Source organism: Urocampus carinirostris, chromosome 6 (assembly GCF_059441175.1).
Source record: "Urocampus carinirostris isolate Australia breed hairy pipefish chromosome 6, RoL_Ucar_1.0, whole genome shotgun sequence".
NCBI classification, from domain to species: domain Eukaryota; kingdom Metazoa; phylum Chordata; class Actinopteri; order Syngnathiformes; family Syngnathidae; genus Urocampus; species Urocampus carinirostris.
Genome location: NC_142354.1, coordinates 13,742,169 through 13,756,540, shown reverse-complemented (window position 1 = coordinate 13,756,540; position 14,372 = coordinate 13,742,169). Strand labels below are relative to the sequence as shown.

Below are 14,372 nucleotides of genomic sequence, written 5' to 3'. Positions count from 1 at the left end.
TTTTTCAACACAAGGATACTGCTGGAAGTGTGAATTTCCCTACGGGGATGAATAAAGTATCTATCTATCCATCTATCTATCTATCTATCTTTCTATCTAAAAAAGTCACTTAAAGTGTGTATAGAAACCCTTCAGAATAACTAAAAAAGGTTTTTCATCGGTTTTCCTGACCTAATGATCTAAAAACGTATGTGGTGCTCAAAAAAGGCAACACCAGTTTTGAAAAGAATAAACTCGGCTCTTTAATCCAATTGGTCAATAAATTCTTTGTTAGAATAATTTATTCACCACCCATAATAGCTACAGTAGAAAATATCATTTGAAACTGAATAATGCCAAGATTTTTAATATACAGTGTGTTTCAAAAACATGATATTCTTTGAGTTGTAAATATCTCAGAGAATACCTGATTAAGGTAAGCCCAATCTTTCAGCAATGGTCAACTGGAGATAATAGATCGCGGCAAAAATAGTGCAGTTGAATTTGGGTGGCACACCTCAGCGCTCCAGACAACCACTCGACGGGGATAATAGATAATAGTTTAATTTTTGGATGGCCAGAACAGCATGCTTCCTGCTAAAATGTTCCCTCTCCCTGAGCCCGCTTAAGCAATGTGGGATAGGGGATAAAGGATTGCAATAATGGAAACATGTACAACACTGGCTTTAAAGGTGTAGTACGCAATTTGAAAACTCAACGCTGCAATCCTGACTTAAAGCCAGGGCGGCAGAGAAACACATGATTTGCGTTTATTATCTAGACTTTTACACTTATTTTTAGAAGTCTTCTTTTTTTCACCGTTTTGGGGGTTATTTCTGAAAACAGGCCTGATAAGAGTAAAACAAAAACAATAGGCGCAATGGAAAATAAAGCATATGGGCTCTTTAAACTCAGTTGAGGATTTTTAACTCATACTTAATGAAGAAAATATTTGATTTGAGAGTTTTTAAGGACACCACAAACTCCACATAATTCCATGAAAAAGTCAAAAACACATGAGTTAGTCAATCTACTGTACTTTCTTAGGAGGACACTCCGTACAGCAAGATTTAATGCGAGTCTGGCACTACATTAAAAACGAAATGGACTTTTAATGTCCAGCCATCGGAAATATTTAATGTGTTTTGCAGCTTTGGGTTGGTTAGATGCTAACACGGCTTCAATGTCAGACGTCCCTCGCAAGCCATTTAGCGCTAACAAAAAAAGTTGACAGGTGAGCAACAGTAAATCTGGCGGAAAGTCCGTGTTAACACATTCAATGTCCTTGAGTACAGTGCACCTTGAAAAGTAGTCATGCTTTTTATTGGGAAATATGAAATTGTCTGTGACAGCTTTGCCTTTCTCCAGCTGACCTTTATAAATTCAGATGATGCGAGGTAATATTATCTCAGACGTCGCACGATCCCGAAGCCGAAATTCCGCCCGGCGTACTGTACAGAGAAGAAATATATTCCGCGTTGAAGTGATTTGCGATCCCCGCTTCGTCGTGACCGTCCGTTGACCATCTGGGATGACGTCGTTTGTCATTGTTTTGTATTTCACATTGAGATTGGTGAGATGGTGATTGGGAAATATGATATGTGTGCTCGGAGCACATTGCAAGATGCGATTATATTAAACGTGTTTGCCAAATGGCGACATTCAACATACAAGGGCAACTTTTCCGTTTTTCTAACGACTGTATATATCATTTGTAAAACGTTAACTAGAAAACACTGAGGTTTTTTTCTTCAAAAGTACTTTTTTAAAAACGTGGGGATTTTTCTAGCTTTAATTTTGAAAAATTTTGAAACAAACTATTCGGAGATTATATTTCATGCGTTTTTTACCTCCCGTCTCGATTACTGTAATGCACTACTCTCCGGTCTTCCGAAGTCCAAAATCAAGAGCCTTCGGCTTGTACAAAATGCTGCAGCGAGGCTTTTAAGGAAGACGAGAAAGTTTGATCACATTACAAAAGAGCGAACGAACAAGAGACAACGAACAAACAAATGACAACGAACAATGAGAGTGCGCGTATGAGAGAGAACCGATGAGAGAAAATGGGCGAGATAAAACAAACCAGAGAGGCTGAACAAGAGAGCCAACAAACGGAAGAATGAAAGCGAGTGAATGAATGAGAGACAGCGAACGAACGAAAGAGAGCAAACAAATAAGGGAGAGAAAATGAACAAAATGGAACATATTAGCGAGGGAGAGTGAGTTACCGAAAGAAAGAGAGAGAGAGCAAATGGACAGGAGGGAGAAGAAATAAGAGAGAGTGGACAAACGAAAGAGTGATTGAGCGAGAGAGAGCAGATGACCGAAAGATAGAGAGTGATGTGATAAATGAAAGAAATAAAGAGAGAACGAATGAAGAAGAAGAATAGAAGAATTTACTTTTATTGTCATTCTTTGCAACCATGCACACAGAACAAAATGTAGATACACCTGACCCGTACAGTTAAACTGTAGCGAGCCGATGCAGCCGCAGCCAAACAGGGCGCAGCCATTTTAGTTATTAGGTGACCAGAGTGTGAACAGGCAAGAGAGAACAAGTGAGAGAGAATGAACAAGAGAATAAACTAACGAGAGAGGACGAATAGAAGAGAATGAAGAGAGAGCAAAACAAATCGAGAGAGAGGGAATAAAAGAGAATCAGCAAACGAACAAAAGAAAGTGAAGAAGGAAGAGAGAGCGAACAACTGAAAGAGAATGTGAACAAACAAAATAGAGAGAGCAAAAATGATTGAGAGAGCGAATGAACAATCGAGACAGCAAACGAACGAACAAACAATAGAGAAGAAACCAGAGGGAACGAACCACAGAACAAACTGGAGAGCAAAATAATGGAAGATAGAGAGAGAAAGAGAGAGAACAAACAAGAGAGAGAGTAAGCACGAAAGATAACAAATGAGCGGGAGAGAGCGAGAGAGAGATCAACAAACAAAAGGGAGAGCAAGTGAACGAGAGACAGAACGAGTTAGAGCAAACAAACAAACGAGAGAAAGAGAGAGCGAACAAACAAACAAACAAAAAAGAGAACAGAGAGTTCGACATGAATGCCTGACTGGAGCAAGACTCAAACTCTTCTCAGCAAGATCTCAAGTCAAAGGGTGCTGGCCAATCGGCTCATTTTATCTAGTCTTTTTTTTGAAGAAGTGAACCAGGGGGGCGGCAGTAGCTCAGGAGGTAGAGCTACTGTTACATGTTGAAGTGTCCTTGGGTAAGACACTGAACCCCTAATACCCCCAATGAGCAGGTTAGCGTCTTACATGGCTGCAATACAAGGCCGCTATTGGGAAATGTGAAGCACACTGTAAAGCGCTTTGGGAAGTCATTGACTTGAAAAGCGCTATATAAATGCAGATCATTTCATAGATCATTTCATTTCACTTCTTTTCATTTCATTTCATTAACCAGTGATAGCGTGAAGTAGCGAGGGGTTTCTATATTTTAATGTGTTCGTCTAGTGGAAATGAGCCTTTTACTCTAACGAGTAAACAAGTGTCACCTTCCTCAAGACAGATCGAGCAGGTTTATATTGTTCTATGCTACAAACTAGCATTATCTTAGCAGAAAACAGTGACGTGGCAGACAGTTGGTGACCAAAGTTGAAGCTTTTCTGTCCACCCGGTCCAATTCATTTACAGAAGACTCGGGTTCTGTGACAGGGTGGTCCGAGATAATGCTAATCTCGGTCGGCAGCGGTGGGAAACCGGGCAGTTGGGTGCAACATAACGGATCAGAACGATAACGCAGTCTGAGGCGGACACAGCAAGTTTATCTCTGTTGAAGAAGTTTGAAAAGCCTGTTTCGCGTCTGGAAGGCCGAGTGGACTGAATTGCAAAAATCGGCTGCGATTTATGAGACGTGCTTTCAAGACGCGTCCTCTTCAACACATTAAATCACGTCAAATCTCGATGTTTTCGTTAAGGTATGCTGTTAATGAAGTACAGCGATACCCCGGTTATCGACCAGAATTAACCGCGCGGAGTGAAAATCTGCGAACATTCCTCAATGGGTAAACTTACCCCGAGATAACGTCATTACCGACTAAGAGTACAGACGCTCCCCTTCTTACGAACATTCTAATTACGAAAAACGATAGATACTAACATTTTTTAGGGATTTCGAAAAATATCCGGACACGGTTGTGAGGTAGATTTGGTATTGTGTGCACCTTTTACAGAGTATAGGACATCACTATAATGCGTGTGGCACTGTGAGAGCTAACCAAGCATCCACCCAGATGAAGATATCCGGCTTCCTGTTCCTAGTTCGTTTGTAAACATACTGTAGCTCCAGAAGTTTGACACTTTTATTGTTTAATATTTGGTGGATCCATTCAATATGGTTGGTGTGAAGTGTAAAGAAATGAAAGTGGAATAAGAAAGCTTCATGTGGTTGAGAAAATGGTCGGAACGCTTTTTTTCATCCACTTTTTACCACGGAGGAGGAAGTTGCCTAACTCTTGAAGCTCATCTTCCAAAAGTGGGTTGAACTTCACTTTATTATCTTTATAAAGCATATTATTTCATTAAATGTTCATTTTTCAGTACAAAAGAATACACCGGTATGTACACAATCCTTAAACAGGGGGTGGCAGTAGCTTAGGAAGTAAAGCGGTCCTCTTGGGATCAAGGGATCCCAGTTCGAATCCCGGCTCGTCCGTGTTACATGTCGAAGTGTCCTTGGGTAAAACACTGAACCCCTAATACCCCCTATAAGCAGGTTAGCGCCTATATGGCTGCAAGGCTGCTATTGGGAAATGTGGAGCACATTGTAAAGCGCTTTGGGAGGTCATTGACTTGTAAAGCGCTATATAAATGCAGATCATTACATTTCATTTCATTTCAAACATACTTATATAAACCTTAAACATACATTCCATACAAAATATAGCACTGAAGCAACTTACGAACAAATTCAACTCATGAACGATTGTCCGGACCATATCTCGTTCATAAGTATGGCAGCGACGGTAGAATTAAGCATAACTTGACTATTCCACAGAGGAGGAAGTCGCCTAACTCTTGAAGCTCATCTTCCAAAACTAAGTTTCACTTAACTTTCTTTAGATTTATTGAGCATACTATTTAGTGAAATGTTTATTTTTTAGTACGAAACAATACAGGTTACTTATATAAACATCAAACATACATTCCATACAAAATATAGCACTTAAGCAATTTACGAACAAATTCAACGATCGTCGGGCACCTTGCTTGTTCGTAAGTAGGGCAGCGTCTGTATATGACTGTTACAAAATAACAATTATAGAATACAAACAATAACACACAATACATAATACATGATGGGGCGGCGGTAGCTCAGGAGGTAGAGCGATCGTTTTAGGATTAAGGGATCCCAGTTCGAATCCCGGCTTGTCCGTGTTACATGCCGAAGTGTCCTTGGGTAAGACACTGAACCCCCAATACCCCCAATAAGCAGGTTAGCGCCTTACATGGCAGCACAGATCACAGCCGCTATTGGGAAATGTGAAGCACAATGTAAAGCGCTTTGGGAAGTCATTGACTTGAAAAGCGCTATATAAATGCAGATCATTTCATTTCATTTCATAATAATTGCAGTTGAATGAATGGTTTGTTTATCATACAACAGTAAAATGAAATTGGAGGGCTCTTGCTGAAGTTTTAATCCCATGTGTAGTCCAGTTTGCCTCTAATATGAAAATTATCTCACAAAAGATTGTTGTGTTCGGGGTGCACTTTTTGATCCGGTGTGCTTTGTAATAAGGGATATTCGGTAAGTTAAACAGTGTTAACGCAACAACAACCAATATAAGGCTAAATCTGGTCCACATTGGTTGGGCAAAACACAACTCTATTTTAGACATCTATTTTTCGACTATATCACGCCTTAAATGGACCAGTCGAGATTTAGCCCAAACCCACTAAAACATTTAGTGCTAATGTTATGACTTTCTATTTAAAAAATGGCATTTCGAATGACATGAGCTCCAAAAGTTGGTTACATCTCCTTTAAAAGTTACAGGCTTCTTAGTGTGACTGAAGGACAAGCACGGACAAGCAGAAGATGACAAGTGACGCTTACTATCGTGTAATAGACAGGCCGCAATCAATAACTGCACCTCGGAGGCATTTTTTCCCCTAATTGACAACTCATCAGACCCCCTGCCGCCAAGACTTCATTATATCTCTACGGATAAAGAATTAATGAGGACAGATACGACAAACTTAGCATCCGTTTACATTAAAAATGGAAAACTCGCTTGGCCACGCCCACAAGACTTTCAATGATGACTTTAATCTGCCACGACAATGGTGGGCAAACTATGGCCCTTTCAATCCGGCCCTCTGAACAAAAATGGTAAACATATCATGACAATTTATATGCAGTGCATCCGGAAAGTATTCACAGTCACGTCAAAAGAAAGCCATTGATCTTTCTTTCAAGGGACTGAATACTTGTAAGCAGGACTGCATAGACAAGGATAGGCCACAAGTACCTGTGCTTTTAGATCCAGGCTTTAAATCTACCAGGCAGGTCGAACATTTCCACATTGGTGAGCCACACTGACAGTTGCTCACTAGCCTTCTGGCTGACATCACAGTCTCACAGAGTTGCATTACAGAGCCTGTCCAGGCTCTTAACTGGTTGTTCCAAGATCGAAAACCGGAACTTGTTCCTCACCTCCCCCTTCTTCAGAAAAATGAACCTTGACTTGAAGGGCTTGAACCTCAGCCTCACCCGTGTGATTTGTCATTCATCTAGGCTCTTACGGGACGCTGGGGAAAACCTGTTCTGGATAGGGGCCCTATACATTTCACCTTTGCAGACTTGATCACCATGTTTAATGCCAACCTGTCATTATACCTTTCCCAAGGCGATGCCAGTCTGATTTTACCGACCTAGAAGTAAACCTATGCCAGAAATTGGCAAAAATTCCAGGATCAGGTGTTTGATCTGGTTGGAGACATGGTGGAGGCATAGTGCAAACTAGTCCTTAAAAACAGGGACCTAATGTAGTATTTTGCTTCAATTCTGAGCGTTTCAAAACCGAATTGACATAACATATTGTTTACAAACTGATATAAAAATAGATATAGCACGTCCATAGCTGCGTGTATGTGTTTTCATGTATGCAAATGAGAAAAATTGGATACGTTACTGAAAAAATTGCCCACCCCTGTCGCACAACATCTAATTGAACACCGTTGATTATTTGTCATTAATTTTTACGACCTCGAACGTGTATTTACGACTCCGAGGTTGCAAATATGCTGGACGAGCGTTTATTCTTCAGTTTTCCGAATAAACGATCGGAACAGCGTTACACGGCTCCTTTGACGGGGATCATTTTCATTACTGTAGTCCATCCGTACCCGGCGGACAGCTCCCTTTGCTGCACCTCAATATAATCCTTTTAATTAAAGTCCTGCCACCCCCACGCCATCAGTGCACCCTCCTACCGCCTCTGCCCTTTCGCTCGCGCTACGCCATCCTTTTGTTCACCCGGGCGCTCACCCTCTCGCTACATGTCAAACGACGCGCTTGCCATTTGAAAAGAGGAGACGTCACCTTTGTCTCTAACCTTTCTTTAATCTGGCTGGCGATATTGCCGATGCTGTTTTTTGTGCGCTGGAGTGTGCGCGTCTCATCAGTCTTCAAAAGAGCTTGATTGCTTGTGATTGGGCAGTGATAAGAGGCCAAAGGGCAGGCTGGCATTTAGGCTGTTCTGTGCTGTAAATTCTGGATATTGATTGTCCATTATGAAAGACCTTCCCACCTGTTATTCTTCTCGGATGTTCTTTGAATGGAGGACGTTGCTTCCAATCATGTTGATTCAGGTCACTCGGTAGCGTGGGGTCGTTCGTCTTGTGTGGGGCCTGCAGGGCGGGTGAAAATATTTGAGGGATTATTGTCTGGTCGGGTGCTTATGAAATTTGGACACATAAGATTTGAAAAAAAAAATACAATATTTAGTTTAGCAGAAAGGCCTGGAGAAGGATGGGCGCCATCAGGCTGTACTTGCCCAAGACACACCACAGGAAATGGCGACCCTGGTGGCTAAGGGGTCCTACTCAACTATATATATATATATATATATATATATATATATATATATATATATATATATATATATATATATATATATATATAGATTGATTGATTATTGCTCCAGCGAAGGTCGGGGGGTCCCGTCCCTGTGCGTTGAGCCGACCAGATGAACCAGGTTTTTCCAATGCTGGCGGTTTTGTGCCAGCTGTTCTGCATCCTCTACAGCAACTCCGTGTTGTTGGAGGTCGCCCGCAATGACGTCGAGCCATCGAGTGCGGGGTTTCCCTCGTGGTCGTCTCCAGCCTGCGGCCTTTGGGTCAAACTGGAGAATGGCTCGTGTCGGATGGTCTGGTGGTAGACGAAGGACATGGCCAAACCAGCGGGTGCGGCGCTGTGCGACCAAGGAAGATGCTCGGGGCTGGCACGTGCGGGCTCTGAGCTCTTTATTGGAGACTCGCTGGGGCCACCTGATGTTCTCGATGGTTCTGAGAGCCCTGCTATCAAAACCGTCGATTCTTGTGGCCAGGGTGTCGTTCAGGGGCCATGTTTCTGAGCCATAAAGCAGGATAGAGGGTACGGCGAGGTTGTAAATGTGGAGCTTCGTCTTGCGTGCGATGGTCTGGTGCCGCCAGAGTGGTTTCCAGAGAGACTGCAGAGCAGATGCTGCCAGGGCTCTTCTGCGGAGAATCTCTGGTTTTAGGTCCCCATTGTCTGTCACCATGGACCCCAGATACACAAAGCTCTTGACAGGCTCTACGATGTCGCTACCAATTTGGATGGGAGGTGGATTTGGTCCATCACCGACATACATGAATTTGGTTTTCGTCCAACTCACTTGGAGGCCAAGCCGCGCTGCTTCTTCCCTGTAAATGCTCAGAGCGTCTCTCAGCTGCCTGTAGGAAGTGCGAAGCATGATGGTGTCGTCAGCATACTCCAGGTCAGTCAGGTGGTAGTTGCCGAAAGACACTCCGGGGATGCGCTCACTAACCCTGAACATCAGATGGTCGATGATGCAATTAAAAAGGTCGGGAGCAGCCACGCAGCCTTGACGAACGCCGCTGGAGATAGTAAACCAGTCGGAGTCAATGCCGTTGATACGGACACAGCTCTCTGCGTTGCTGTAGAGCAGCTTGAACAGGGCTATGATCTTGGGTGGTGCTCCGAGAGCTTGGAGGATGTTCCACAGTGAAGGGTGGCAGACGGTGTCAAAGGCGGCCTTCAGATCAATGAATCCGATATACAGATGGCGATCTTTACGGAATTCACGGGTCTTCTCTATCAGCAAACGGACGGCAGAGATGTGGTCCGTTGTGGAGCGGTTGGGCATAAAGCCAGCCTGCTGGGGACGGCGGCAGCTTCTGATTGCTGGAAGGGCACGGCTGAGCAAGATCCTGGTAAAGACCTTGCCCGGGATGGAGAGTAAGGTTATACCTCTGTGGTTTCCACAGACAAGCCTGTCACCCTTGCATTTCCAGAAGGGCATGATGACTCCTCTGGTCCAGTCGTTGGGCAGCTGCTCCGATTCCCACACCTGGTTGAATAGGCAGGTTAGCCATCCACCATGCCATCACTGCCGGCCTTGAGCATCTCACCGGTAATGGCACAGATGCCCGGGGCTTTCTTGGTGTTCAGCTTCTTCAGAGCAGCTCTCACTTCCTCGGGTGTTACAGGGTCTGTGCAGCAGGCGTCGCTAGGAGCTGCCGTGTTTGCAGCCACTAGGAGGGTGGGATCAGCCGGGATGGTGCTGTGCTGCAAGAGGAGGCTAAAGTGCTCCTTCCAGAGCGCGAGGCAGTTGGCTTCTGTCATGATGAGGTTGCCGTCTGAGTCTTTTACCAGGGCTGTCTTCATGTGTGGGCTGCTACGGGCTTGGCGTAGTAGACTGAATACGCGGCTCATGTTGTTGTTGTTGGCCGCGGACTCAAGCTGTTGGGCTTCTGCCTGCCAAAACCTCTCCCTATCTTCAGCGATGGCCACATTGCGTAGGCGGTTCAGTCTCCGATACTCGGTGAGGTCGCCTCGGAGCCTGGCCTCACGCCGCTGGTCTATGATGTTGAGTGTCCTCTCTGATATCCAGGGCTTTCTCGGGGAGGATCGCGGGCGTACGAGGACATTGTGAGCAGACTGGAGGACACTTTCCTTGAAGGCCGCCCAGTCTGTCAGCTTGTCAGGAGCCAGGGCATCGAGAGTGCGGCGGATGGAGCAACTGAAGTCTCTGGCGATGTTGGGGTCGCTGAGTCGGGAGGAGTCGGGGCGAGGCAGAGTCTTGTGCTGGTTGGCTCGGATCTTTAGCTTGAGCTGGGCCACCAGCAGACGATGGTCTGTGTTGCCAAGCTGTGCTCCTCTGAACACCCGGCAGTTGGTTACAAACGACTTCCAGCGTCGTGATATCAGGATGTGGTCCAATGCCTTCCTGGTTCTGCCATCTGGGCTGTACCACGTCCAGTGATGGATGCGTTTCCGGGGAAACCAGGTGTCAGCAACACAGAGGTTGTTTTGGTGGCAGAGGAGGAGGAGGCGGTTGCCATTGTCATTTGTTGTGCTGTCAATGAAGGTGGTGCCGACAGGTGAGCCGGGGGACCGATCATTGCTCGATAGAGTGGCGTTGGCATCAGTGAGGATGATGGTGACGTTGTGTGGTGGGGCTTGGTCGACAGCCTGGTGGAGTTGGTCAAAGAACGCGTCCTTCGCATCCTCATCAGCGACATTGGTGGGGGCGTAGGCGACGATCATTGTCATCTTGCCGTGATGGTGGAGGAAGCGAGCAGACAGTAGTCTGTCGCTTATGGGTGTCCAGCTGATGAGGGACCTCCGGAGGGCTTTTGGAATGGCAAGAGCCACACCGTAAAGGCTGGTCCAACTCTCTGGGCCACTCCAGATGTAGCAATGGTTGCCAGCTGTTGTTTCACCATTGCCTTGCCATCGTAATTCACAGAGCCCTGCCAGGGTGATGTTATAGCGACAGAGCTCTCGGGACTGCAGGGTGGCAGCTCCGGGGCGAAGGAGTGTCTGGACATTCCAGGTGGCGACACGGGTCTTATGACGTAGGTCGATCCGTACTCGTTGGTCGGGGGCAGGCTGGGGTCCGTTACCGTGTTGGTCAGTCCGGTTTCTTTCTCTGGTCAGTTTCATAACAAAGGGGGTTTCTCCTGGGTGAGTTGTTAGCCCTCCGCAGGATAGTCGGTTGGTGGGGCTGCCACCTCAACATTTTGATTATTCTTGTTCTCAGAATAGTTTTTTTTTTAAATGCTAAAATATTTGAATGGATTTTTGGGGTGAGTATTAATTGCTTTATATTTTTTTCGGTCTTTTTTTTAAATTCCTATTCCACGCTGAGGAATACTTTTTAACACCTTTCAAAGGGGATTTTGTCTTTTTCTGTACATTATCCATGCAAAAAAAAACATACAAAAGTGGAAAATACACATTAAAACAAAACAAAAACAACCTCAAACTTTGACAAAGTACTTTTTTTTTACATGCACTATTGTAGTAACCACATTGTCAGTATTGTTTTGATTTAAAATATAATCCCTGCCAGTCATTATCCTACCATACTAGTAGTTCGTCACATTTATGTTTTGGGGTTTTAGTAAATCAATTCAAAATGAAAATGAACCTATTATGAGTGACCTAAACTCGTATTGCGAACTCAAAAAAAGTACAAAAAATTAAAGTATTTTTGGGTAGTCCTATCAACAAAACCAGATTCTACAAAACCTTATTCCTTTCAAATATGAAATGAATTGTCTATCTCTCAACCACCAACAGAGCTTCAACACTCTCTCGTCGTTTCTTCTCAAGGACCCCAACTCGGCCGATTGCAATCTTTCTCATGACTCTCCGATTGATAAGCAAACCTTCTTCGCCCACCCGTCGCCCGCATCGCCCTTGACCCGTCTCCAGACACAATTCATCCGGGTCTTTAAAAGTCAGGCCGACCGTTTGAAGCGGGGTGCGTTATCAATCTCCCCGTGGAAAAAAAATCTCTCCTCTCCCGAGCCTGCGACCCTGAGGATTTTATGCATGCGTGCCGGGTTTTCCAGAGTGAGTGCGCCCGTTTCCGAGTAGACAGGGAATTTATTCACTCAACTCTCAAAGTTGCATGAATGGTCTCGGCCTCTGTCCGTCTACCGCTCCCTGCTTCTTTCAGTTACCGTCGTTTTCAAAACTTGGCATGCTGAAGAACCAGCCGAAGCTTCTGTCCTTTGACGGGCATACCGCAGGGAATAAGATGAGTGAGAGGAGAGGATGACGGAGGACACTGAGGAACGAGTCAGAGGAGCGTCCTTGAAGGGTCGAGTTTTCCTGGTGTAGTTCGTGAACGATTCGGTTAAAAGTTCAAATATTTTCAGAAAATGTCCATCCGTCCTTGAATCTTTTGCAAGGTACGGGCACCTCCCTGCCTAAGCCGCTTCGACTAGTTCTTGCAGCAGAATCTCGAGGTGTTTCCAGTCTAGCCTAGAGATCATCTGATGGGAAATGCCTACAACATCTTATAATGGAGGTCTTCAGGAGGCATCCGAACCAGATGCTCGACTTCAACTGGCTCCTCTCAACGCAAAAACGAGTGAACAAATCACTTTTTGAAGGTTACCTGAAGGGTACACATGGTGCACTACAAAGAACTGTAGCTATAACTTGAGGGGATATATTACTTCAAGATCAAACCGGTGGGAAACACCAGGAAAAGTATGTGTTTGGCTTATGTGGAGTGAAACTTTGGAACAAATTAAATAATGAGCATAAATAATGTGTAAATATTCACCTGCTCAAATCAATATACAAAAAAACAAAATTGTTAAAGTACAGAGAGGAAGAAAATAGGGTCTGGATGATAAAGCAAATGGATGGTTCAAGCAAATAATTAAAGTTGTTATTTGTATTAATACTGGTATCATTATTATTATAACTTTCATTAACCTTTATTTTCACTATTATCATAGTATTGGTGTATGAATATATTTAGTGATTAGTGGCAATACAGATTGGTAAAATTAATAATTAATCTGTTATTATTATAAATATTACTATGTTTACTGATCATTCTTATAAAAACAGGACCCAATTGCGTTGCGTTTCTCACAAGTTTTAATGAAGGAAGAGAAAGGGTTGCGCCCACGATTCGGCGATTGCTGAATGCGGGAAGCAGGTCGCTCTGAGTGCGGAAGTAGATCTTCCGTGGCGAGCGATTGCGGTGTCAGGAACATAAAAACGGGTCAGTAGCCGGGACAGGAGAGCAAAAACGTGGCCGGGGTCGTAAGCGAGTCGTAAGCCAGGACAGGAGAGTAGACGTGAGGACAAAAAGAGATCGAAAGCCGGGACGGGAGAATAGAAGTGGTCAGGATAAAAAAAACGGGTCGAAGCCGGAGGACAGACAGGCGCAAAAACATGTGGGAGTCAGGCTCGAAAAAAGGCTTGCCGAGTGATAATTGAGGTTTGCAGATGGACTGACAAAAGGGGAAAGTTAGCAGTGGGCTTGAATAGGGACAGAGAGACAATCAGAGTCCGAGGCAGTTGGCGTCAAAGAAGCGGGCACAGGTGATGCATATCGGTATTCATGACATATACAGTCAATGAATATGTCAAGTTAATATTTAAGGTTTTTTTTATTATTATTATTATTATTAGGGCTGCACCATTTTGGGAAAAAAACTATATGCGATTTGTCATACCAGAATTGCAATTTCGATGCAATTTTAGGTTTTTAAAGGAAAGTACGTTTTCTGTGCTAGTTTTGTATTTAACCCTTGGATGCATGGCCTACCAGTTCATACACTCTTCTATGAGAGGGGTTGATAACTAGTGGGGAAAACATGTTTTATGAGGAATACCTGGAATATGACAGTATTACAACTATTTTATTTTAAAAGATTTTGAAAAATAATTTTTCATTCCACTTATGCATGCAAGGGCTAATATTAGTGACATGCTTTAACCTGCCAGCGAGCTGACAGGCTGTTGAGAAGAAAAGTGGTGTCTGTATGATGTCACCAGTAACTGGTCTTTTAGACTCTCCAAATTGCCACTTTTGGAAATGCCTAGACATACCCTTCAAAAAAAGTGCAAAATACTAATGTTTAGTTTTTCAGAATGTGGTCAAGTTTTACCTGGGACTATGTAAGGCTTCATGCATTTGTCCCAAACTGTTTTACAGCTAAGATGCCCAATGCTACACCCATCTTGCATGTGATTGCAAAAAATAAGTAAACAAATAATCTGTCGAGAATAAAAGCTTACGATTTCTGCGTGTTCCAACTTAGATTGCTCAAGTTATTAGCACTTGCAGTGCTTATTTTAGTTTGGGACAAAACTTACGAGCTTTCAAAAGAGACCAAAACAGTACAGTA

The 14,372-nt window shown here is 44.0% G+C and overlaps 1 long non-coding RNA gene across 3 annotated transcripts in view; it reads right to left on the bottom strand.

The window, feature by feature from the left end:
* The window catches only part of LOC148363873 (uncharacterized), a 120,088-nt gene that overhangs the window by 25,311 nt on the left and 80,405 nt on the right, over window positions 1–14,372 (bottom strand). The window contains exon 3 of one of the 3 annotated variants that reach the window (XR_015850623.1): window positions 7,754–7,853. The exons of the other annotated variants lie outside the window; for them this stretch is intronic. This is a non-coding gene — a long non-coding RNA (uncharacterized LOC148363873). The remainder of the gene's footprint in view (window positions 1–7,753; window positions 7,854–14,372) is intronic. 3 annotated transcript variants of the gene reach the window in all.